Here is a 22,760-nt window from a genome sequence, read left to right on the forward strand (position 1 = left end):
GTGGAGATACCCATCAATTGGAGCACTAGAAAGGTTCATATTTGCTCACTAAAACTTCAGAGCTAAGCCAAAGTTATATTTCCACAACAATGGGTATTTATTAGTAGTATATAATTGAATAGCATATGTAGACCCCAAAAAAGCCAGTGTTACCGTCACCCAGTGCCTTCAACTTCTACCGAAGGAAATCACTTGTATTAGCAGCTCAACTGCGTTAAATAGAGCTTAAACAATTATATGTTGGCCAATGGTATAAGACTAACATCATCAATAACATAACATGAAAATAAAGTGATAGTTCCCATGTATATCCATAGACATCCAACAATGCAGCCTCTAAGACCGTACAAGAGAATGATGGCATGAGATATGAATCCCCGGCTCATTCAAAAGAATACTAGAATACTAATGAACCCAAGAAATTAGTTGTGGGGCTCAAAATAGAGTATAAAAAACGATCAAGGTTGTCTACGAAGTAGGCTGTGCACGATTTCTATGAAAACAATGTTGAAATTTATAAGAGGAGCTATATAGGCTCCATCAACAAACAAAAATAAATAATAAAAGACGAGGCTGCTCTTGCACCACCTAAACAATAACCAACATCATGACAGTTTCGGATCTATAAAAGCTTTTTCAATTATGAATTCAACATTCGGTGATGCTCGGCGAAATTGTTTCATCTCATCCCTCATCTGTATACCCCGATGAAAGTGCTGCACAACCAGTGTTATCAAAGGCTCGCTTTAAGTGCACTTAAGCCCTGAAGCGAGGCATGTTGAGCGCTTCGCCTCGCTTTATGTGGGCTTCAGTGTCGTCATCAAGGCTCTAAAACATAATTTTCCTTGCCAATGGGCCTCTCTTGATGAGGTGACACTAGATTGTCCATATATTTGTTATTCATGCTTATTATTATTAATCTTGGACCAAGTGCGCCCCCCCCCCCCCCCCCCCCCCACACACACACATATATATATATATATATATATTGTACCATTGCACTTCTTTTTTTTCCATTAAAACCCACATTTTATTTGCACTTAAAGCCCCAGCTGACCTTAGAGCTTTTTGAGCTTTTCATTTTTGATAACACAGTGCACAACATTCCAAATGAAGATCTCCTCCAGCACAGGTGCCGATGCCAATATAAACTTCACAAATTCCATTTCTATCTCAAAACGGCAAAATAACACATCTCTACTCTTTGAAGCAGCTTCGCAGCACCATACAAGATTATTGATTGGCCTTGTAAGAATTGTATTACAGCTTCCACAAAAATTGTGAAACGTTTCCTAAAAGATTTTTGGTAAATGGTTAGGCGGAGTCTAATAAAGAAACCATATTCAATCAGTTTAATGAGAAAATATGAGGGTGCTGACGCATGCATTCAATTGCAAGATCCTGTAATTTAGGGCAACTTGTAATCAAGTTAACTGCACTTGAAACCTCCTCAACATTTCTGAAAGACATGTCCAAAATGCGGAGATATTTGACATCGTTTAGAGCAGTCGGGGGACTCTCTGGCATACCTCCCATGGTCAAGTACTAGAAGCAAGTTAAAAATTCGTTAAAGATACATCATGTGGTTATGATATGTACCAACTTTTATTAAAAAAACTATCATTAATATTATCACATATGTACATTACCTCTAACGTTGGACTGCCTAGATCCGGTTCTTGCAAGGAAGGCATGTAATGGAAGAACTTCGTAAGATTAGAACAAATAGGTGGTGGATTCGTCAAAACTTGTGAATCGAGCCACACAGGCATCGGGCCATTTTGGAAGCAAATGGACTTCAATGTTCCAAGAAAGTCGAAGTATTTGAGATTAGCCGCATCAATTTCAAGAATATCAAAGTTGGTGCACCAATCCAACCTCAATCTTTCAAGCAATGGTCACTTGGACATGAGATTCTTAAATATTGCTGGATCAAAAATGACACTTTGAAGATCAAGATTAATAAGATTCTCAAACCCTTTGAAACCGGGTGGGGGGTGGAACACACATAGAGTGAGTTCCAGATGCCTTAGTTTTAGTGAGTTCCAGATGCCTTAGTTGCTGGAATGTAAAAAGGTGAGGCGGTAAATGATATTTGTCACCTAAGCCTATGTGAAGGGTGAATTCCTGGACATTTTTCTTTGACAAGAAGAGTATCCAGTGATCAATATCAGGACAACCCGTCAAATCAGGATCTTGGAGTGTAAACTTCAGTATTGGTCCTTAGTAGGACTTGGTAAATGATTGTCTTTGAAAGACATGAAAAACTCACCATCAAAATCAAGTTCAGCACGTGTTACCCATTTGTACCTCTAGTCTTTTGACAAGATTCTAGTCTTCACTGCATCTTTCAAAGGCAAGCACCCTAGAATTCTCTCTAGGACATTATGGGGCAAATTGCTAATTGTAGCACTCTTCATGATCTAATACACAAGTTTGCAGGCAACTCTCAAAATTCAGATCAGTGATAGCAGCAATATCCAAATTCTCATAAATACACATTTCAACGTGTGCACAGCCGTATGTAACCAGTAGTTAGACATTTTCAACTGCATAGAAGTTTATCATTGTACCAATATCGGCGAGGGCAACTAATGATGCATGAGAGAGTACCTGGGAAATATAGATTGGAGACAATAATGGTGGTGGTACATGCACATTTTTGCTCAGTCATGGCATTGCCCGAGTGACAAAACTGTGAGGTCTATTAGGCCAAAGCAGACAATCTGTACCATGGGCTTGGAGAAGATAAATGCATTTAGCTATTCAATTGCGAGGAACATCTAAAAGACATGAATTCTACTGTCTAAACAGGACAAACGAAATACACGAGGAAAAATTGATAGAAAATCTTCATAACCAATTTTTATTATAGGGAAGTTTGATGAATCTCGACAATGACCTGCTGCAGGGGAACAATTTATAATTCAAGAAAGTAAAGATAAATAAGCACATAGTGCATGAATACAAGCATTAGCACTTGGAGAAAAATAAGGAGGTGCCCATAAACCTAGAGATTGTTAGAGCAACAAGGCAAACAACGAGACCAAATTAATTTGACTGACGAAAGAAGCCAAAATTGGGGCAAACAATTAAGAATGTACTACTTTTTATGGGAATAAAGAAAATAACAGAAGAGAGCAATATGATAAAATCACAATTGAGTCTCTTTGTTTCTTTTTCTTCAGTTGTCTCACGACGCTTAAAGAAACTAGGGAAAAGACTCAAATATACCATCAAACTATCGAAAATGACTCATTTATGCCGCTCGTTAATAGTTTGACTCATTTATGCCATGCCGTTATCAAAACAGCTCATCCATGTCATTTTTCAATGACACCGGTTTTACAATACCGGATATGACACGTGGTCTCCAATTAGAGGTCCGCGTCATTTATTTAAATGAGCCTATTTTTAATCTCAAATTAATAAAAATAATCCGACCCACCAATTTTACAATACCAGATATGTGTATGTTTCATAAGAAAGAAGAAACCGAAAGAGATAGCACTACCAACTCTACTCATACCAGATATATACACATCCAACGCTAACATTAAAGATGAAACTGTACCAAACGAACGAAAAAAATATTTACATTAATAATCCTCATACACAAATCAAACAATTAAAAACAAGAAAAAATTGAACTTGTGAATGCACTTCACTTCTTCTCTTCTCTGGTTTTGAGGTTGGTGGATACCTTGCTTAGGTGGCTAGGTTGCTGCTGAAAGATCCCAGAGCTTTCACTGCTCCCTCAATACAAAATGAATGAGGGATAGAGAAATAAGATTTATGGTCGTGGGTTAAAAGGAATTGGGTGCGTTGGGCGTATGGGTCGTTTTTTTTTTTTTTTTTATAATTAATTTGTAATTTAAAATTGGGTTGGTTTAACTAAATAACGTTAAGCTCTAATTGGAGGCCACATGTCATATCCGGTATTATAAAACCTATTTTATTAAAAAATGGCATGAGTGAGCTATTTTAGTAATGATGATGACATACATGAGCCAAAAAGATTCGGGGTAATGAATAGTTTAATTATTTTTTCAAATGGGTTGTTGTTGTTGTTGTTGTTTAACTAAATAACGTAAACTCTAATTGGAGGCCATATGTCATATCCGGTATTGTAAAACCTATTTTATTAAAAAATGGCATGAGTGAGCTATTTTGGTAATGATGATGACATACATGAGCCAAAAAGATTTGGGGTAATGAATAGTTTAATTATTTTTTCAAGTATGTTAGGACTTAAATATAGGGCTGGGCATAAATACCGAAAACCGAAAAACCAAACCGAATCGAACCGAAACTTCAACAAACCGAACCGAACTAGTTTGGTTCGGTGTTTGGTGTCCACCTTCAAAAAACCGAAACCGCAATAGCCGAACCGAAATTTGATAAAACCAAACACACCGAAATTTAATACATTACCCCAAAAAAATTAAAATAGTCCAGGCCCATTAAGTTTAAAGCAAAAAAAAACTCAATTGTAACAAGCCCTTTTTTGCATTTGTATTCCTAATTTTCTACTTCAGTTGAGAAAATCAAATATGTTAAGGAAGGCAACTAGGATGTGTCTTTACGATTAATGTATGTCCTTTATGTGTTTCCTTAATTATTCTTACGGTATGTATATAACACCCTAGTAATCCTATATCATGCTTATAGTTTTCTATTCTTGTATATCCTGTTTGTTTGATTTTGATTTCAATTTATCAGTTTTATGTTTTTTTGCTTTTGAGAATATGAATTAGTGTCAAGGGAATCGCTTCTAATATCATATCAAAAAAACCGAAACCGAACCGAACCGAACTTTAAAAAAACGAAACTGAAAGAACCGAACTGAACTAGTTTGGTTCGGTGTTCGGTGTTCGGTGTTCGGTGTCCACCTTCAAAAAATCGAACCTGAAATAGCCAAACTTAAGTTTGATAAAACCGAACCGAAAACCCGAACGTCCACCCTTACTTAAATATGTTTGGAAGTAATTTAAAAAAGGTAAGAAAAGAAATTCCACTTTTTCAATTTAAAAAAGGTAAGAAAAGAAATTCCACTTTTTTCTTTTCTTTTCTTGAAAGAGGACTAAAACAATAAGAAAGTAGCGCCGAAATTAAGAGAGGGAATGAGATCCTAACAACATCTCCTGTAGCACACAAAGAAATGCTAGAAGGCACCTGTGAATGCGATTCAAAGCGAGACTCTTGACTAAACGCCAAATTGGCTAAAACATCAGCAACTGAATTAGCGTCTATGTAAATATGGGCAACAGAGATCACCGAGTTCCTAGCCAAGAGGTGATGAATGAGGTTGACAATATCACCATTCCGATAAGGCACAGTTCTTTCAACCTGCAATACCTGAACTACACTAGCATTATTAATTTTCAAGGCAACTCGACACCACCTCCTATCCCCCAGGCTTCCTGAAGGCTAGTGAGGGCTCCCCAAAGCTCAGCTCTAAATGATGTACAAACTCCAATTTTGACTGAAAAAACTCCAAGCATCATAATCACGAAATACACCGCCTGCAGTCCCCATCAAAATGCTCCTTCGAAGAGTCTCATATGTGTTCAAAACTACCCATCCAACACTAGGAGGGTGACCAGCCGAACGAAATTATATGCTTGCTACTAGACACTTTTCCAATATTCTTCAACGAAAGCCAAGAAGTAGCACAAGCTGTAACCATGCTAACAAGGGTTGTTATCTTTTCGAAAGATACTCATTTTGAAAAAGAGAATCTCAATTCTAATTATATATAAGGGATAAGGCATCAATACCCCTTGAACTTTATCCAAAATTTCAGTGACACACTTTTCCTTTTCGAGGATCATATTATCCCCCTAAACTTTTTAAAAATAGAATAGTTATCACCCTGAACTGGATATCTGATTTCTTATGGAAGAGTGACATCCACGCATTGCCCATGTATATTTAATTATTTTTTCTTTTTTTAATTATTTTTCCTTTCTTCTTTTCTTTCCTCTGCAAGCCAACCATGGCTGCCCTTTGTGTACATTTTTTCTCTTTTCTTTTCTTTTCCTTTAGTTTTCTTCTTCATCACGATCATTCATGGAAACATTGATGTAAGCCTGTGTGTTTTGAAGCCCCAATTTCGTAAATTTATAAAATATTATTCTCAAATTTTCCGGTGAGATTCAAAACACATGGCCGAATTTCAAATTCCGGGAACAAAATATATCTCCAATCTCATATTTTCCATGGCTGGAAACAATGGATGGAGATTCTCCAGCATTAACAAGAATTTTTGAAAAAAAGAAATTAACAAAAAAAAAAAGCTTTAAATGATAATTAATTAGGTGTAATTAAATGTGAAGTACCCAATTAAAAAATGACACTTGTATAAGTTAAGCAGATTTTATTATATAAGTTAAGCAGATTTTATGCTTCTCAATCTTCCAAGAAGAGTATATTTGTTAAGTAGATTTTACACTCTCTTTGGCACGTCAGCGCTTAGGGTGATATTTATTCTGTTTTAAAAGAGTTTAGGGAGGTAATAGGACCCCCGAAAAGGAAAGGTGCGTTCCTGAAACTTCGGGTATATTTCAAGGGTTATTGATACCTTATCCCTTATATATAACTTGACCAAAACTCACATAAACATGCTCCCTCTCTCTGCTTCATGATTTTATTTTTATAATGAAAATAAAATGAAAACTTTTTTAAACTCTCCTATAATAAATATTTTAAGTCGTTTGTTATTTAAATAAAGGGAAAATGCCTAAAATGCACCTCTAACGTTGCCCGAATTTGCTACGACACACCTAACCTTTACGAATGACCTATTAACCCCCTGGACATATTTATAGTGTGTTTTATTGGCCATTAAAATGTCACCCCTAGTTTTTTAAAGTCAGGTGCACCCCACGCGCTTGGGAAAAGCCTAAAACACCCTTACCATTATAATATCAGCCCATTTCTTAATCTTTTACACTTAGAACGAAAGACTTTTAAATATCTAAAAACATATGTCTTGTCGGGTTTTGACAAATTGACTAGAGGGCTTTTTCATCCTTTAAAATTTAATGTTGACTGTTTAAGTCTCTAAAAATATAGAAGTGGTTTACCCTAAGATTTTTGACCATTCTAAATCCATTTTTGTGTAGTTTGAGGCGATTCAGAGACTCGAGAACGCAATTTTGATTTATTGGGTTGTGTGCTTGAACTGTGAATTTGAGGTAAGTGAGGCTTTAGGATTTGATGCTTGCTTTTCACAACCTACTTCAAAAGTGTGTTTTGTCTGCCTGCTCCATGTGTTGGGACAAGCGCGTGCTTGGCAGAATCGGTGTTCTTTGACCAACCGCTGATATGTTATTTTGAGAAGAATATTAAAACTAATTTTATGAGTGATTTATGGTGTGGCGTTGTCTCGTACCATTGTGTTGGGGCATTGGATATCATTCCTTTGTTGCCGTGATATATTTATTAAAGGCAAACATACGATGTCGTAATATGTTAGGGGGCATAGCCGTAATATGTTAGGGGCCTTGTACTTGCTGATGTAGCATACTTTTGGAGCATTATATGTACTGTCGTTTATGAGAAGTCCTGAGTGTAGATAGTGCTGAGATATATAGTGTTCGTATTGACCATTTGTTTGTACCTTATTGACCTCTATATGATAAGATATATTTTTTGTACATATTATTTCTGTTGACACCCAATTTTGTCCCTTCCTTATTTAATTTTATTCACTCGGGCATCTAAATTTATTGACGAGCTAAATACTTTATTTTCACTACTTTTATTTTCAACATCACGAGCATTACTTTATCACAAATTTTTAAATATTCGTCATCGTTTCATTTTTTTCGGGTTTGGAATCGTTAAATTAATTACAAGACAACACTTTGTTAAATCCTTATTTTTCTACATATTAATTATTAATTGTCTTCACATAGTATATATATTGTACTAGTTATTAAATTAGAAACCCAAGAATAATTAAATAGAGGAGGAAGAATCAACAATTTTCACCTCATAAGCAATTGCTCGGAAGTATATCAATGTTGGACTCATTTTGAAGCTCGTATTTTAAAACAACGTATTATAATTTTTATTTCATCAAAATATTATTTTACAAGGGGTAAATTCATGATAATCTATCCCAAAAGAAAAAAAAAAGAAAAAAAAAACTTTGCATTTGCATTCCTCTTTCCACGCCACACATCTCCCTTGATTTCTTTTTCCCTTTTTCTTTAATAGGCTCCACATGCTTCTTCCTTTTTTGACTGCATTTCACTCAGGCTCCCTTCCATTTCTTCTTGTCCCCCCACGCCTATGTCCTCTCTACTCTCTCTGTCTCCCCCCCAATTTCAGGACAGAATTTTAACATTCCAACGGCTCTCTCTTCTCTTCCTCTCTTGAACAAAAATCCTAATTTTCTACATCTATAAATACTTTATTAAATGTTTTAGCAGGGTTTTTTTTTTTTTGAACATCTTGAAACACTACCATATCAATACATTCTCTGCACTTGCTCGGAAGTATATCAATGTTGGACTCATTTTGAAGCTCGTATTTTAAAACAACGTATTATAATTTTTATTTCATCAAAATATTATTTTATAAGGGGTAAATTCATGATAATAGCTATCTATCCCAAAAGAAAAAAAAAAGAAAAAAAAAAAGAAAACTTTGCATTTGCATTCCTCTTTCCACGCCACACATCTCCCCTGATTTCTTTTTCCCTTTTTCTTTAATAGGCTCCACATGCTTCTTCCTTTTTTGACTGCATTTCACTCAGGCTCCCTTCCATTTCTTCTTGTCCCCCCACGCCTATGTCCTCTCTACTCTCTCTGTCTCCCCCCCAATTTCAGGACAGAATTTTAACATTTCAACGGCTCTCTCTTCTCTTCCTCTCTTGAACAAAAATCCTAATTTTCTACATCATAAATACTTTATTAAATTTTTTAGCGGGGGTTTTTTTTTTTTGAACATCTTGAAACACTACCATATCAAATACATTCTCTGCACATTTTAAAAGGGGAAGAACCTTTAATTTCTAGAGTTACTCTCTCTGTCTCAGTAGACTTTAGCTGTGACAGAGATTTCGGAATTCATTTGAGTCAAGTTTCAAATTTATTCATAACAAAGGAGTAGATCTGAAGAGGACCTCAAAGCCTTTGTTCACTGCACCCACAAAAGGTAAATTCGACTATATTTTAGTTCATTTACTCCCTCCGTATCTAGCGTCTTTGCTTATTTAGGAAAAATCCGTGTTGATGATTTTATTTTTGTGTGTTCGGATAATGAATGTTTTAAGCATGACTATGATTCTACTTCAGTTAAGTTAATTTATTTTTCTTCTGCTACCTGCCATGCTGAAATTTTCTTGAAATCCTATTCTTTGTTCCTTTCATTTATCACGTGGATGAGTATAAATGTTATCATGACTTAGAATATTTACTTTGATAGGTTGTTTAACTTTATTCATCCTTTTAATCACATGTATGAAGGTTTAATGAAAATGTTACTGTCTCGGGTCATATTTCTATGTGTTACTGTACCGATTTATATATTTTCATAGGGTAGAAGTATTTAGATCTTTGTTCAAAGCTTTTAAGTCATGATACTTTCCTTATAAACTCAAATGGACATTATTATACTAGTAGTAATGGTTAATCTTTTAATCGACACCAAAAAATGATCCATGATCTCCTCGCTCGTGTAATTCATACCGTCTTGATGCATTATGGCCTGAGTCCTAGTCGGTGATGTTAATTAGTCTATCTCGCCATGTCTGGGTATATGTTGCTGTCTCTGTTTCTTTACATCTGGTTGCTATTTCAACTTCATTTTTTTTCTCTCTCTCTGTTAATCTGAGTCCGCATGTCCGGTAGGAATATTTAGTGTCACTGTTTTCCAGTTAAAATTCCTCATGATTAGGTAGTATTTAATCTCTTTCATTTCGGGTATGCCATCAGAGGTATAGCAATCAGGTGGCTTGCTTAATTTGTGTTAATTGATTCGGACAGCCTTATAAAACATGTACATAATCTACTGATTTGTTTTGAACTTATATTTTACATGTTTAATCTTATTCGTCGAGCAGGTACTAATCCTTTTCTTTTATTTTTATTTTTTGCATGACATCTCGCATATGAGTCCGGGCGACTCGTCGTCTTCTCCCACATTCGGTGTTGGGCCAAGGCCCAACGAAACATCACTCCTCCCTCTGTCCAGATCTGTCCGCAGCAATACAAAAAAGAAAATCTGGGCCGAAGCCCAACAGTGAACAGCCGCAACAGACCACATTAGTTTTCTTTGGAAAATGGGCTGAGCCCATTTACATCATACCTACTCCTCTATTTTTTATTTTTTGTATGCATTTAATGTGTATTGTATGACTAACATTTTTTCTTGTTTGTTAATTTAGATAAACTTTAGTGACATTAAGGGTTTTAGTTTAGTAATGGGTAGTTGATTCCACAAATCACATTCACTTCTATTTTCTAAACTATTTATGGTATCTATAATATTTATTTGAATAATTGATTTTCAAATAGTATGCCTATATATTTTTGGGTTAAAGGAATCATTTCTCATTATTACCATCTTAGGAATTTCAAAATGTCACTATCACACAAAATATGAAACCAATTGTATTTTATAAACATTTTTAAGATTTACCCAATTATACATAATTTAGCCGATAAAAAAAAAATAGAAAGAAATTCATGGCCTTTTTCATCATATTTAAGAACATAAGTCCAGGCATTTCTATACCATCATATTCATATAATATCGTTTTTACTTAAAGATCACTTTTGTCAAATTATCGTTTAAAAGGCTATTATTCATAGGCAAATCATCCTATTTTCTACAAATCTTATTTTGTGAATAACATTACTATTTAAGGCCTTAGCAATACTTTCAAGATATTTTCTTAAAATATTTAAAATACTATATTTACACTTAAGCCTAACAAATTATAAGTCCGGTCGGTTAACCATTGTTAATGGGTCTTAAAGGATGCCTAATACCTTCCCTTTAGACTAATTGAACCCTTACCTAGAATCTTAAGTTTCGCAGACCTTAAACAGAGCTAACTTTAAACATAACTTTAAACTTTAGGTGTCCTAATTCACCATAAATAATTAGGTGGCGACTCCTTAAAACAAATAAACAAAAAATAGGAATCTCCAATATGTCGTACTTCTAACTTTAACTCCGGTTAAAATGGGGTATGGCAATTTCTATGCTCGTTGTGTGTTTGTTACTCAAAGGGACGGGTAGAGGATCTTATTGCGTTATATTTATGTATAACTCACTCCTTACCTGCATGTCCATGCAAATACTGTTACTGAGGGCGAGTTTAGTGGCTGACGAGTTAATTTGTGTAGATCTTATTGCTGAGGTGAGCCTTCGCATTGTTCATGGAGGCTGTCATTTCAGTTCTATCTAGTTTAAAGCATTTATTTTATTTTCTTGGGTTTGCATGCCCTACAGTTAAACTCATGTTACTCTATTAGATGCTCCATGGTCTTACTGTGGGATTTTGGTTAGAGATTATTTGTCACTCCCCAAACCACGGCATGAGCTTAACACGGCACTAGGTGCCTGTCTGCATGTGATCGAGCGAACCAACTGGCTGGTTGGATCAACATGTGGTATACTGATATCTAAGTATAATAAACACATGCTAATCGAGTGAGAATAACTGACTGAAATATATTTGTGCGGAAGTAATAGTAAAAGTCTGCAATACTGAATAAGTAATAGCCAAAAGGGGCTAACTCAATAATCCAACAAAATATTGAAATACCTGACTGACTGTAATCTATGAAGCCTCTACTGAGTAAGGAAACACTGACTGACTACCAGGACAAGGCCCTCGGCATACCTTAATATTGAAATACTGTCTGCTAACTGACTAAATATAAAGATAAAGATAGAGCTTCGAAGAACTAAGGCTCACCACTGACTAGCTAAATCTGAAAGCCTCTAGCGAGTTGCGTCTGCACCCTGTGTATCGGTATCTGCATCATGAGATGCAGGCCCCGAGCAAATGGGACGTCAGTACACTGAAACTGTACTGGTATATAAAGCAACTGAATGAAATAATAAGCTGAACTGAAACGGTACTGAAATGCTGATAACTGAACTGAAACATGAAACAGAGAAGTAAAGATATGGATACTCCCTGAGTCATGAATATGGTTTAGTACGGATTTACGAGGTGTTACATTATTATTTGAGGATCATTGGATTTTTGTAAATTGATACATTATTTTAGTTGGATTGTTATTTCGTATTTAATGATTTTTCTTTATGCGCTTGGACTTGCTCAAATCTTCTCTCAATGCTTTCAGAAAGGTAAAGTTTATGGAAAATTGGTTCGCTTGGCGGGTGGTATTAGCAGGTGCCAATCGCGTCTATGGGATATTTTGGGATGTGACAATTATCCCAACAATCAATAATAAACTAGTTTTATGGGGAAAAAGAAAAATAAAGAGCAGAAATTTAACATGACAGAGCAACGCTGTTATAAAATAAGGGATCTCATAAACAAGTTGACCTTAGGTAAAATAAGCACATAATGCATCAATACAAGCATTAGAGAAAATAAGAATGGCCACCCTTGTAAACCTAAAAATTGTTAGAGCAAGAAGGCAAAAACAAGTTTTTGTGGTTGTGGTTGTTTTCTGAATATACAGCAAAGGAAACCACAAAAAATTAATACATCGGTAAGCAGAAATAGGTTCCCATGTTGTAATCCCCTCCCCCATTTCCCCTTCCCCTACCCCATATCTAATAAATTTTTCCTTTTTTTGGAAGAAAAAAAGGTTCCAATAAAACTGGGGAATTTTGCCCTCAAGGATTTGGTCCAGTGATAAGAGCACAGGGCTTGATGTATGGTTAAGTCACATGTTAGAATACTACCATAGACAAAAACCTGGTATTTATGTTCATATCATTCTAATTTCTTAACGGAAAATCCACTTTCTTTGTATAGAAATTCTACATTGGGTGATGCTCGAGGGAATTGCTTCATCTCCTCCATCATTGCCATTCGCCTATGACTCAATCTTTCACGAGTCACAACACATACTTTCTCGAGTGCACTTGCAGATGACAATAAATACTTCAAGAATTCCATTTCAGCTTTATTACCCTGCATGAGGATCATATCCACACTTTTGAGCTGCTTGTGGACTATGTGGCATTTCTTGGGATCGCAAGATATGTATCACAGGCTCCACAGGATCGTCAAGGCCATAAGACTTGAGAAAGTAAGAAAAGATGGGTTATGATTAAATGTCAGAAGAAGACGCAGTAAATCAACTATTTACAATTAAAAGATGAAAGTGAGACATATCGTAATTTGGAGCCTTTCTAAGTTGGGGCAGCGGTTGATCAAGTAAAGAGCATATGCAACCCACTCAACTTTATCAAGGATCGATCTCTTAAACTTTAAAATTTTGATGTTGTGTAGTGTCAGTTGAGACTCTGGTACTGCAAAGGACTAAAATAAAGTACGATTGATTAGCAAAAATTACAAGGCAAATCCAGTAATGCATCTGACAGATTTCTCAATCATGGTAATTACCTTCTTAAAAAGCAGGCCCAATACAATTTCCTCAAGCAGAGGGGTTTTCATGAAGCAAATGGAATTTGCTCTTCAACTAAATTCAAAGAATTTGAGACTAGGGGCATGAACAATGAAGCTATCAAATGGAGTGCAGAAAATCACAGTCACACGTTCAAGTAACGGGCTATTTGAAAGGAGGGTCTGAAGTGACGTGGGCTCGAAATTCACAAACCAAAAGTTAAGGGTAGCAAGCGTACTAAAAGCTCTAAAGTTGGGAGGAGGGTAGAATTTACATCTGCAAATCTTCAGATGCCTTAGATCCTGAAATTTGAGTAGGTGATAAGGGAGACGAAAGTCCTTGCTTTTAAGAAATCTAAGTGAGAATTCTTGGACGTTTTTCTTCAACAGAAACAGAATCCAGTGATCAATATCAGGAAAAAGTTCAGAGCTAGAGATCAGGAGGCTAAATTTCTGTAGTGGTCTTAGATGGATCAGCAGAACGTGGTAAATAATTGTTTTCAAGAGTCCTCTATCAACGTTAGCTTTGTCAAAAGCTAATTCTGAAAGTACAACCCATTTGTCACTCCATTGTTTTGACAAAACACTTGTCCTTATAGCATCACGCAAGGGCAAGCATCCTTAAATCTTCTCAAGAATATCACAAGGCAAACTGCTAATTCTATCTTCAGCAGGGCTCGTACTACTCATATCAATGGACATATTTATTCAATGACAACTCTGCAAATTGAGTATCAGTTGGTCAGACATGAGAATGCCAAAAAAGACATAATTTTGCTTTAACAGGAAAATAACAACAAAAAATTTTGACAGCTTGCTACAAGCATAGAAATCATAATCAAGTACTTGCGGGGGAAAAGCAAATTAGAGGATATAAACTGAATATGACGGAGAAAAACTATTATCAAATCAGAGTTGAGTCCATAGGCTTACCTGTAGCAGAGTCCTTTGAGAGATTGAAAGTTGCCTCTACTTTTAAGTGTCTTCGTTTCAGTTTTTGCTGGAGTGACTTTTGGTGTTTTAACACCTCGCTTAATGCTTAGCAGCATGCATGACAGATAGATTGATATTTTTACTATCTATAATTTCTTGCTTCTCTAATGAAAAAACAAAAGGGAGAGATTTTGAGAAATGAATTGCCGTTGTAAAATAGAAGGAGATCATAATAAAATAAGAGAATAAGATTGAAAACTACATCCAACATGATTCTCAAAATCTCTATTTATAGGATTATATTTAAAATATTAAATGATGCATGAACAAGAGTATTAACATTTAAGGGAGTTATAGAAATAAAGTATTGGAGTAATTCATATGATGAGGTGGAATATGGAAATCCACCATTCTGTTACTATTTTACAATACTCCGTGTGGAGATGTACTTGATCTCCGAAAAAATGGGGTAGCACTTCGTTGTTTTGGTTTGATCTCAGGAAGAACTCCGTTGACCACTTCTTCGAAGAACTATATGTACTTGATGTTGAACTTTTCTGGTTGCGGATACCTTCACCATGGAGTGCTTTCTTCAGTGGTCTCTGAATGGATCCCCAAAGAGTTATGTAGTTTCCATATTTATAGATGTAGAGGGTAGACAGTCCAAATATTTATGAACTCTCTTGGAGGATTTTTATTGGCTCATTAGCGTCATCAAACTTATCACAAAAGCCATGTGATAAAGTTGTATGTAATCGTCCAAGACAGTATCATTTTGGCCACTTTATGACTTTTCATTGGTCCTTGTTTTGACTGAGAGATGACACATCACTTAAACACATGGAATCGTCTCGTTGGCCTTGGATTTGACTGCAAGGTCATATCATTGAATACGTGACATGAGTTTGGGCCTTCAGATTAAAGGAACTTGAGCTTAAAAATAATAAAATGGACTTATTTAATTTGTGAAGTCCAAATTAATTATTCAACCCAAATAAATTTAAGTTTTAATCCAAATTTAGTATGGATCCCCAATAAATTTAAGTTTTAATCCAAATTTAGTATGGATCCCCAATAAATTTTTAAGTGTTTACAGATGGCCCTCATTCAAGACTTGAAGTATCAACGAATACTATACCTTTTCTCCGTCCATATGAAAATAAGATCCTCTTGAGATAAGGCCATGTTCCTTTCTCCTTGCATTTTCCACTAATCCATTTTCGTGTTTCATTGAAACAAGATTTTCTCCCATCCTATTTCAGTTTGAACACCGCAACCAAAATCTTAAAATGATAACTACTGAGATGTCTTTGTTTTCAATTAGAATTCATCTTTTGCTTCGTGCAATGCCTATAAAAAGGACTCAAACCCATTCAACGGGTTACAACTCAACATGAAGTCTTCAACATGTCTTCAATTTCTTTTGCATTATCACATCAGTAAAGCTGCAAGGTGAAGCAAGGTGTGCTCCACAACATCTTCTTGGAGTCTTCGCAATCGACATTCTTATTGTAGCAGTCTACAATGACAATGGAGGAGCCTTGCTGCCGAACTAGGCCAAGCACCATAGCTGATACTGGAACTTAATCCGCATGAAGTTCTCTAATATCCCTCTCGTGTAGTATTTTTTTTTTTTGTCCTTTTCTCCTTTCTTCCCATGCAGGTTCACAATAGCAGAGTACACAGCTATGATTGAGCCATCAGCCAAGATGGTGATTACAGAAGACCTCAGACTCGCAGACACTTTGCACGGACAAGGCCATCCGTAATGAACTTGAGATTTGCTTACCCAATTTTCCAACGACAACGACCCCCCAAAAGACGCAACGGTAATAATGGATTACTGGTCATAACTTTACAGCTTGGATCAAAGACAGGTGATGCCATTCCATGGCTTGCAATACTCCACTCCATGTCATGAGCGCGTATAGCTCAAAAATGTGAGGCTTAAGCCCTTGCAAGATATACACGAGACCCCAATGTATTCCTAGGATACAAATCTCATCTGCAAAAGTTTCTTAGAGTTGATCCTTGCAATCTAAGCTCAACATTCACCAGCGATTGATGTAGTCCACAACGAGCTTTGGATAAGGTAAAATTTTATTAATAAGGTACCAAGATGGTACATAATGTTAAAGGAAACATGCCGGAACAAAAAACAAGACTTACATCCCTCCCAAAAAATCTAGAAAATCCAGAAACTGATGCACATTCACTGGAGAACTACACCTACACCAATAATATAGGTTGTGAATACACTTAATTTTTAATTCTAGAAATATGATTTCTATGCCCTTCAAAAAAAGCCTTGTTCCTTTCCAGCCATACGGTCCAAAGGATGCACAATGGGATGGTCCTCCATATTTGCTTCAGTTTTCTAGGTGCCCTTAGGGATTGCCACTCTACCAACAAGCTCCTCACAGTCTGTGGCATCACCCAGGATATGCCACACATGCTTAAAAACATTTCCCAACACATTCACTGTTTCCTGGGTTTATAGATAGCATCTATTACATAGGCTAAAACCTCTTTTCTACAAATTATCTTGGGTCAAACATGCCTTCTCGAAGTTGCTATCCATCCAAAGCATACTACCTTTAATGGAGCTTTTGTCTTCCAAATCATCCTCCAGGGCCAACGAGCTCATGTTTACTTTGTTTGGTGTTTGTTAACTCCATCATGCTCATTGTACGATGAGTGCTGTAAAAACGATTGAGCAGCCGACTTTCAAATTGATCCCAACAATCAATTGACTCAGGATCCAAGTTTGTGTACCAATCAAAGGAGTTACCTTTTAACGAACGAACAATCTGCTTGACAAGGAGATCGTCAAACACTGTTTCCGAACATCCTAGCCAGTTGTACTTCCATAGTCTTGATACAACACTTGCCCTTACAGCATCATGCAAAGGCAAGCTGCCTAATACCTTCTCAAGAATATCGCAAGGCAAACTGCTAATTCTATCTGCAGCCGGGCTCTTCCACTCATATTAATGGACATAATGATTCAGTTATCAGTAGCTTTTATATATGTGATTTTCCAAATAGAGAAAAGTAATAATATGACATGATCAGCAAATATGGAAGTACACAAGCGTGTCAGTTTAGGAATAGAGAAAGTAGGAGGATATCAATTGAGAGTTGTAAACATAGAGACATGAGCATGCAAAGAAGCACATGTTTCTTTTTTGCCAGGAAAACAATAACAAACTTTTGCGATCAAATCTCAGTAGCCATAACAATCTTTTCGTCCTGTATTAATCTTTTCCACTTTAGATCCTAAATCCTACAGAAGAATATAATATTAATCAAGCATCACGATAAACTAGATTAACAAGTGCTTTTGCCTTTATGGGTTCATGACATGATTCTGTTTGTACATATCTCTACATAACAGTGAAAATTCACAATATTTGCACTATATTTGCCCTGTTCCAAACTCCTTGATGACTGCATACGACCTTTCACCCCACCCCTCATCGAAAGTGTTTGTACTTTCTATTCTATGCGAAAGCACATCTGAATCAAATAAGAAAGAAACTCAACTTAGAGCCAGAGTCCTATTTTTAAGTTCTGTTGAAGAAAAACCAATAGTCAATATACCACATGTTCTCTTAATTTTATATTTCAACCAGTAACAGGAGGAGTACACTCAATACATATCCACTGTAGGAAATTCAAAGGCCCAAATGAAACAATACAATATATAGATTTTGGGAAAGAAGAGAGCATATACATGTATGAGATGATGGGGGATTTACCAGTGCATAGAACTTTAGTTTTTCAATTGTAGTTGTGAATTTCCTTCAAAATCACGATCAGACGTGTTGACCATATATATAGGTTTGCCCCCATTGGATCCGGATTTTGGTGACTAAAAAGGATCCTTTTTTAAAACACAACTACACAAACTCTCACGTGATCAATTCACCTACACACACTAATTTATTTCTCTCCACTTCACTCACACACACAAAATTATACACATGTATTTAGGACGGGCATACTATTGCTCTCGTCTGGTGAATACACAAACAGTGCACTGGATTAAAATCCTGATTCACCAAATTTGCTATGTAGAAATTCACTACACATTTTTGCTTAAAACTGATTCAGGTCAACTCTACATGACTTCAAATATGATATGCAATATTCTAATATCAATCCCAACAATTTCCAATTATCATATTCAACCTTAAACCTTCAACAAGGTTAGTTGTTGTAATTATTTTTGGCGACCAGCCAAAATGTGTAACTTTCCCTTTATATGTTGCTAATTTGATGCTCTTGAGATTTTCAAGCACAGATTTTCTGCCAACTATGTGTTTGCCCTTATGTTACTCGGACTCTTCAAAAATGGACACGGGTGCGTGTCTGATCCTTCAAAAGTAGTGCATTTTTGAAGGATCCGACACGGGTGGGGCATCATTTTTGGAGAGTCCGAGAAACTTAGGCTTGCCCTGAGAATCATTTCTTTGGGTAATACTTCCTTGGCATAAAAAGAACTCTTACAATTGGAAGATGAGGATCTTAGCTATTTTTAAAAGGTTGAAAAATGAGTACAGATCTTCTGCAAATCATAGGCTATCTAATACAATTTCAACTTCTTACTCTCCCCTCCAAAAAAAGACAGAAGTTTGAATTTGAAATACATAAAATGAAACTCCCCCTTGAAAAGAGCAAATATAAAATCCCCATGAAATCAAAATGCCTAGGCTCAGAGAAGCCCAAAAAATAATGTGATAAGATGAAGGATCATAAAAGCTACTATAAAGTAGGTACTTAGAGCCAGAACTACCACACTAGAGTTGTAAATTGAATGTTGAAAGTATCTGCTTCATCTCCTCCATCATTTTCATTCCCCGATGATTGCAGCGTTCATAAGTCCCAACGAATATTTTCTTGAGCGCAGTTGCAGACGACAATACATACTTGAGAACCATGCACTACATGTCAATCTTTTTGAGCTGCTTCAGTGGCACCCGTTGGGATTGTAAGAGATGTAAGACAACAGAGTCCACAGGATCAAAATCCTTGGAGGTATAACACTCAGGTTATGAAGAATGATTAATTGTCAGAAGAAGCCGTAGAAAATCAACCTATTTAAGCGAATGGATTTTGCTTCTCGGCCTTTGAGACTAGGGGCATGAACAATGAAGCTATCAAATGGAATGCGGCAAATTAACCTTACACGTTCAAATAATAGGATACTACAAAGGAGGGTTTGAAAAGAAGCAGGCTCGAAGGCGGAAAGTCTAGGGTAACAAGCAACTAAATGTTGAAATTTACAACAAAAAAGCTCCGGGAGCCTTAGATGTTGAAATTTGAATAGGTGAGAAGGAAGACAAAGGTTCATGCTTTTAAGAGAGAATTTGTGGACCTTTTTCTTCGACAGAAACAGAATCCAGTGATCAATATAAGGAGAAAGCTTGGACTCGGAGTTAGAGACCACGAGGGTAAATTTCTGTAGTGGTCCCTGATGGATTAACAAAATATGGTAAATTATAGTTTTCAAGAGTTGCTTGTCAATGTTAGCGTCAAACACTAATTCTGAACACACTAACACTTGTCCTTATAGCGTCGCGCAAGGGCAAGCATCCTAAAATCTTCTCAAGAAGATCACACAACCCATCAGGCATTGGGGTAACACCCTTTTTCAGGCATAGCACCAAACAGTTGGCGGACAACTCGGAATGACACAACCCATAATTGAGAAGAATGAATGTATAAGTAACAAGGGAAACACAAGAAGAAATCATATCGTTATACAACCCGGACATGAAATTGAGGGAATCAAATTTGAAGGATTTGTGAATAAGGAAATTGTAATTTGTAGAGTGATAATTAGGGCGGTGGGTGAAGAGAACGAGTAGAACGGAAGAGAGAAAAGCAAATTTGAATGAGAGTGTATTGACAAGAAAGGGAATTGATTTGAGGAAGGAGGAAAGAGTGAAGTGTGTGGATTTGGTGTCAAGAGTTGCCAAGAAAGTATACTTTTTAAATAATAATGTTATTAGTATAATGTACAAACAAACTTGTCTTTATAAGTTTTTTACATAAAATAGAAAAGATGGATATATTTGTATATGAAGGAATTGGGAAAAGACTCAAATATGCCACTGAACTTAACGAAATGACTCATATACGAATCGTCACTCGTAAAATAAAGGGTTTAGATAATGTCATATGGCAAAATCTGATAGGAGTAAAATTTTGTTACTGAGTAATGACATATATGACTCAAAATGGTAACGGCAGAGATATTTTTTAGCCCAACTATTAACAAGTGACATGAACGAACCTTTTCTCATAATAGGATGACATATTTGAGTTTTTTCCCAATATGATGAATGAAATAACTTAATAACAGGTAGTAACTTTGCGAGAATGTTCTCCATACAGAGGAGACTTTGTCGAATATTCGTCTTGAAAATGGGTGGACTTGCTAGGTGAACAAGTTTCACTTAGCTCACGTAAATTGAGTCTCGACACGACCTACATGATGAAATTTATTTATATTTCCCCATTTTCGTGCAGAAAAAAATGAGCACGGATCCTAAAATGAATTTGAAATCCCCATTCAAAAGGATACCAAATATACGCACATGAATTGAAAATGCCTTGTTTCAAACGGGCAACAAAAATAATTGAACCACAAATACAATTCTAATCCAGAAAATTTGTGCGATCCACAACTTTGCTTATAAATACTACATTGGCTGATAATTGAGGGATCTGTTTAATCTCCTCCATCATTTTGATTCCCCGCTGACTGAATCCTGCACAAGTCGCAATGCATATTGTCTCGAGTGCAGTTGCAGATGACAATACATACTTCACAAATTCCATTTCAAGTTCAGAAAACATCATGAATTTTATATCCACCTTATTAAGCTGCTTCAGTGCACTATGTGGCATTCCTTGGGATAGCAAGTGATGCATAACACGCTCCACAACATACTTAGAGGCCCTACCCTGGAAAAACTGAAAAAAGAGGGCTTATGATTAAATGTCAGGCGAAGAAGCAGTAGCAATTCAATCATGTTAAAATCAGAAGATGAGAAATAAGACATACAAAATAGAGCCTTTCTAAATTGGGGCAGTTGCTGATCAAGGGAAGTGCATATGCAGCCCACTCAATCAAATGGAGAAACTTGAAGTTTAATTTCTTGATGCTGTGCAGTGTTACCTGAGACTCTGGTACTGCAAAGGACTAAAACAAAGGTGCGACAAAATTAGCTAAAATAACAGGGCAAATCCAGTAATACATCTGACATATTTTCCAATAATGATCATTACCGTTGAAAGCTCAAGACAAATCAATGCCATTATAATTTCCTCGAGCAAAGGAGTATTGAAGCAAATGGATTTTGTTATTCTGGTAAATTCAAAGAATTTGAGCTTAGGGGCATCAACAATGAAGCTATCAAATGTACTGCACCAAAACAATGTTACACGTTCAAGTAATGGGCTATTTCAAAGGAAGATCTGAAAAGATGTAGGCTCGAAGGTCACCAACTGAAAGTTAAGGGTAACAAGCCTACTAAAAGCTTTGGAGGAAGGTGGATTTTAAAACTAAACAGCACCAGGTGGCTTAGATCCTGAAATTTGAATAGGTGACAAGGGAGACGAAAGTCCGTGAGGTAAGGAAATATAACTGAGAATTCTTGGACATTTTCTTCGACAAAAACATAATCCAGTGATCAATATCGGGAAAAATCTCGGAGTTAGGGACCTAGAGGCTAAATTTCCGCAGTGGTCCTTGATGGATCAACAGAACCTGATAAATAATTGTTTTTTAGAGCCCTTCATCAACGTTAGCTTTGTCAAAAGCTAATTCTGAACATACTACCCATTTGTAACTCTATTTTTTTGACAAAACACTTGTCCTTATAGCATCACGCAAGGGCAAGCGTCCTAAAATCTTCTCAAGAATGTCCCAAAGCAAATTGCTAATTCTATCTGCAGCAGGGCTCTCCCGACTCCACATATTGATGGACATAATAATTTAATAACAACTCTGCAAATTGAGAATCAGGTGGTCAGACATTAGCATGCGAAGAGTTTTGACACTTATAGAAAGACAAATTTCACTTTCTGCAGTTAAATATCAGTAGCTGTAACAACCCCTTTTGCAAAGATACTCATGTATTTTGATAAATTGCTACATGCAAAGACAGACAAAATTCACCTTTGCAATTAAATCTCAGTAGATGTAACAACCCCCTTTTTACCTGTATTGATTTTTCACTCT

General features: G+C 36.1%; 1 long non-coding RNA gene and 1 pseudogene across 2 annotated transcripts; both read right to left on the bottom strand.

The window, feature by feature from the left end:
- Nucleotides 1-1,001: 1,001 nt before the first annotated feature.
- On the bottom strand, nucleotides 1,002-3,987 carry LOC132638265 (F-box/FBD/LRR-repeat protein At1g13570-like; annotated as a pseudogene).
- Nucleotides 3,988-12,530: 8,543 nt separating this feature from the next.
- Nucleotides 12,531-20,492, bottom strand: LOC132635506 (uncharacterized). 2 transcript variants are annotated; one of them, XR_009580575.1, is made up of 5 exons: nucleotides 19,305-20,492; nucleotides 17,298-18,025; nucleotides 14,507-17,206; nucleotides 13,574-14,293; nucleotides 12,531-13,489 (listed from the first exon to the last, which is right to left on the bottom strand). It is a non-coding gene; the product is annotated as an uncharacterized LOC132635506 (long non-coding RNA). The 2 variants fall into 2 exon arrangements; XR_009580574.1 differs by having other exon boundaries at nucleotides 14,507-18,025.
- Nucleotides 20,493-22,760: the final 2,268 nt, after the last annotated feature.

Source organism: Lycium barbarum, chromosome 4 (genome assembly GCF_019175385.1).
Source record: "Lycium barbarum isolate Lr01 chromosome 4, ASM1917538v2, whole genome shotgun sequence".
Taxonomy (NCBI): domain Eukaryota; kingdom Viridiplantae; phylum Streptophyta; class Magnoliopsida; order Solanales; family Solanaceae; genus Lycium; species Lycium barbarum.